The sequence below is a fragment of the Mus pahari genome, chromosome 12 (genome assembly GCF_900095145.1).
Source record: "Mus pahari chromosome 12, PAHARI_EIJ_v1.1, whole genome shotgun sequence".
Classification (NCBI taxonomy): domain Eukaryota; kingdom Metazoa; phylum Chordata; class Mammalia; order Rodentia; family Muridae; genus Mus; species Mus pahari.
The window spans coordinates 80,635,041-80,640,299 of record NC_034601.1 but is presented as its reverse complement, the minus strand read 5'-3'; positions in this window follow the sequence as shown (position 1 = coordinate 80,640,299).

Sequence of the window (5,259 nt, the reverse complement as noted above, 5' to 3'; positions counted from 1 at the left end):
TGTTTATCAAATTAACCTCTGTTCATATATGTGCAAATAAGGTTGTTGCAAAATGAGCATTGTGAAGCTTTCAGAAACATCTTACCAGGTCCATTCCTCATCGGTAGCAGTGAAACAGGTTAAGGGAATATAATCTTTCATTCAGTAGGAAGCTGCTGATTTCAGTATTTCAGTCTACACAAACCAGCCTGTTCTTTGGAACCATGATTTAATTGCTTATTCCCATGTGACATAATCTCTACTTTGACTTAGCCTTTATGTAAGAGGGTGTGGATGCATAAAACTTGATCATGAAGTACAGACTTTATCTTTTTGTGCCCAATACTATAAGCAAACTTCTTTACTAATGTTCGGTCATTTTATTTTGTAAATCATAAGTGTATAGCTCTCTAATTTTAAAAAGTTTACCCTCTAATTTAGATCTGTCTCAATTTATATATTTTTAATAAAACAATAAAAATCCTCAGTACTGTCAGATTCTAATTATTCAGATAGCATAAAAACACTAAAGCAGGGGAATTTCCCTCTATTATTTTACTGATATGAGTGGTAACAAACACATAGGAAGTCAAAATACCAAGGGCAAGGAGAAGAGAAGATTTATCCCAAGGCACTCAAGCATTCTTTTTTGTGTGTGAAAATATTTTATTTTTACTTTTAATTAAGTGTATATGTATGCATCTGAGAATAGGTTTGTACATACACGTCAGTGCAGTTTCCATTGAAGCCAGAAGAGGGCACCAGATCTTCGAGAGCTGGAGTTCCAGGCCACTTTGAGCTGCCCAAAGTGCTTGGGACTGAACTTGGGTCGCCTACAAGAGCAGTTCTTAACCACTGAGCCATCCCTCCAGCCTCAAGGGCTCTAAATATCTTGCTAAGTAAGTAACTCCATTGTTTTTACCACAATCGATTATTAGAAAATTTAAACTTACACAAAACTGGAGAAGCCAGTAATAAAACGCTTGTGTCCCTCATGGCCTTAGTACTTGTCAACATTTCCTACTTTAACTATTGCCCCTCAATCTTTTATTTCTCATGCATTTTGAAACGAATGTAAAACATTGCATCTATGTATCAGATGTTCCCATACGACTCCCCTGACAGACCCAAGTGGCCGTGTAATGCAGGACGTTAGCTCTGGGAACGACTGGCCAATGGGTCCCCATAAAAGTAGGTTGTAGAGATCCTCATCTTGGCCAGTTCCAGGCTCCCAGAGCAGCAGGGGAAGAAACCTCAGTGTGAGGGCTGGATATGCTTCCGACTCTTAATTCTTTTCTTGTTTTCCTTCTCTTGCTCCTTCATTGTCTCCCCAATCCCTCTACCTAGATAGTAGGAAACTGCACTGAAATCTACACTATGCATCTAAAGGCATGAGCTGACTGACTTCAAGAAATGTAGAGGTAGTTTGTCAAGTTCAAGTTCTGTCTGTCTGATCCCAGCCCTTGGCCAGCTGAGTTGTATTTCGGCTCATACTAAAATAATATCTGTGATGCCACGATTCTTGGCCTCTCTTAATAGCTCGCCGCTGGCCTTCGCCTAATTGTTTTACCTTCTGTCAGGGAAAGCAGTACCATGGTATGGTTTTAGTAGATATTTCCTGCCTACCTTAGTGTGTCATCAGCTAATGCTGTTCTGTGGCGGTCGTTAGCTTTCACATATGAACTATTGGTAGTCTTCAACTGAGTTCATGTAGAGAAGATGGGTGCTTTGTCAACTACTAGAGAAGCGATCTGGTGATCTGGTGGGCATATGACCAGAGCTTTTGCTCTGAGCTGAGCTGAAGAGTGGATGGAGTCCTGAGTGGATGCGTGTTATTGACATGAGCACAGCCATATTAAAGACTTGATGCCTCAGAGTCAGGAACGGCAGGACCTTCCCTGGACCTACTCTAGATACTGATGAAGAGTAGATGTTTAGTTCAAGCCAGCACCTGCAGAAAATAGTGCAGTTTCTTCCTCTCTGATTGAGTACAGCCCGGGACAGCTCTCTTCCACAGACCCCTGACCAATATCAGCTAGCTAGCCTACTTCCTGTTTGTGCTGCATGTGATAAACTCGCTGATTTTCTGGGCTGTTGCTGGTGCGTCTCCATCTGCCGTGCATGGTTCGCCTGACCCCTGCTTGGCATTAGTTTTGCCTGACATTGTTTCATCCCTCACTGGTCCCATCAGGAGAAGTTCAAAGTCACACGGGAGGCATCCCGGTGATTCCACGGTTGGGCTACCTTAGTGTAAGGGCGTCCTCCTTGTGTGGTGCTTGCTCTGCTTCAGATCTGGACTCTGTCATCCCACCTGTCCCCAAGCAAAGCTCTCCTTTCCATACCGGACAACATGAGGAGGACATGACGGGCGGGGGCGGGGGGATGGCACAGTTTGCTGCTCCTGAGCTGTTAGTGCAGAGGCATTTAATCAGCAAAGCTAGGAAATCTTACTTTCTTTTAAAAGGGGAAAATAGGCAATGATTTTTTTCTTGATAACTGTAATTCAAATTTAAGAGGTTTTACTTCACCTACTTGAACTTCTATGTTTTTTTTTTCAACCTTAAGCTCAAGGTTTTAGTTTTAATTTGCATTATCTTACAATGGAACCTAGGATAGTTTCAAAGTATCAAAAGCATTTTCATGATGAGCAGTTATGAATAGGGTGTAGATTCACTTTAGGGTATTGTCTTTAGGGACACAGCCAAATCCTGTGCTTTAGAGTCACTCCAAGTGGCCTGAGTTACCACCGTCAGCTCCAAAATTACATTCATTCCACATAGTTCACAAACCATTTGTCTTTGTTCTGGTTATCATGTATTAAAGAAATATATATTTATATATCAATTTATATATTACATTACTTATATTTATATATTAGACCTATAATTATTTAATATATAAATATAATATATTACATATATAATTTATATTAGTGTGGTTTAGAGTGACATTTTTATCCCCTTACCAATCAAACTTGGTCTCCTTTTTATCTGTCTTTCTCCGGACAAGCTTCCCAACTGTGATTGTTCATTTTTACATTCAATTAATTAATTAATTAATTAATTAATGTTTGCCGGTACCCCTGAGCACATGCGGGCACACAGATCTCAGGAGAAGATATCAGACATTTTCTATAACTCTCTACTTTATTCCTGTTTTTATTAATGTATAATTGCACCACGGCGCCCTCCCTGGCCTCCTCCCAACCCCTCGAATGCCCCTCTTTTACTTCCTCTCAAATTGACGGCCTCTTTTTAGTTATTACTGCACACACCTGCACACACATATACACACACTTGTCTTATTCATTTAAAAATCTTGTTTATTCTTTGAGTATTTTATACATGTTTACAATGTATTTTGATCATAATCATTTCCTTGCTCCTCTGTTTCAAGCTCTCCTAGGCTCCAAAGGCTCTCCCACTTTCATATCCTCATGTTTTAAACATTCGGAGGTTCGTCAGGGCTTCCAGTGTATGTACGGGTGTAGAGCATGGGTAATCTACCAGGGATTCATCCCTGAGGAAAAACGACTCTCTGTCCCTCTCTATCACCTAGCAATGGCTCCCCAGCTGGGGGTGAATCTTTGTAAACCCTGTCTCTTGCCATGTTGGAATTGTGACTGACATGACCTACACAAAACCACAGCAGCTGTGAGTTCGTGTACGTGATAGACTTGTGGTCTATGGAGAACAGTGCTTAACTGCTCTGTTCCTTTGAAACAGCATTTCCAACTGAACCAGAATCGCTGTGTCCGACCAGGCTGGGCTGGCAAGCTCTGCACTCCCCGAGTGCTGGGACCCAGCCTTTGTGTGGGTGCTGAGGGTTACCCCGCTTCCTTACGCTGGCACCAGTCTCTGAGCCTCCTCCCAGCCTTCATTAACCACCGATCTACAGACCAGGGACTTCTAGTTTCAGGTTGAAATTTTTTTTTAACTTTAAAGAATATTACCTGGCTTCCAAATAAACACAGAAAATGAGACACACTCTTCTCCGTGTTCTCAGTCCTTACAACTGGGCTTTGACTTGCCGGTCTGGCTCTGCTGTTTCTTTTAAAAACCGTAGGAAACTATGGATCGCTGTTTTCACTTCAAACTCAAAACATTGTGAAATGTGACCAGGCAGCATGTGCCTTTTCATGGAGAAAATTCCAGATGTTACTCCCTGATATTACACAGAGCGCTTCCTTTATTCAATTTGGTTGTTGGCTCCACGGAGAGTACCATGGCCACTCTCTTCCAGATGGGTGTGAGGGCTGGGTTTTTCCGTCCACACGCAGCCCGTGGCAGAGAGCTCTGTGTATCTGGCTGCTCTAATTCCTGCCTTCACATCTTTGGTATACGCGTTCAGCTGGAAACCTCCAAGTCAAAAGGTAATGCATTCAAAACATACATGCATTTGCCATTCTGCTAGATTTGAAAGTTGCCATCAGCCGAGTGAGGCCATTTTGCCTTTTGGCTACGGACAAATGAATAATTTACAGGCGTAAAACAGCAACTTCTACTGTCACAGTACTGCACAGACGAAGTGTAGCTTCCTTGGGCCACCATGCTTGACTGACAATTCAGTTGCCCTAATACCACAGTTTACCACTTTAATTTTTTTTTTTTTTTTTCTGATCAAGGCCAACATCTCAGCTATCCTTGTGTCCTTGATTTGTTCCTAAGGCTGAACCTTAGGGACTTATGAGCCATCTCTGCCTTCTTTCTGAAGAAGTGTTTGCTATAAAAAGAATTGTAATAGCAAAGTAGCAACCAGCTCACGTGACCTGCCTCAAGCCGTGTTCTCTTCTTACTGCTGGTGACAGACTTATCTGTTGGAATTTGTATGGTCTTTCAGACTGCCTGTGTTCTACTCCTGCCTCTCTGTTTAAGGGTTGTGTGACCGCCTATGAGTTACTTCCCCTCAGTCTCCTCAGCCAAAACGTGATATCAACAGTTAGCACCTCCCAGTGATCTGGCAAAGACCATCACAAAGCCTGTACCCAGAGTCCTTAGAGGTGTGCCAGGTACTTTGTCACAGATGGATTCCTTTGCTCCACTTGAATGGAAATCAAGAACAGGCGAGGTTAGCTCCCACTGGTATTGGTAACCAATGCTCTGAAATGCCAGAGAGTGAGTAGCTGGATCTTTCTTTCTTTCTTTCTTTCTTTCTTTCTTTCTTTCTTTCTTTCTTTCTTTCTTTCTTTCTTTCTTTCTTTTTTAAAGATTTATTTTATTATATGTAAGTACACTGTAGCTGTCTTCAGACACTCCAGAAGAGGGAGTCAGATCTTGTTAC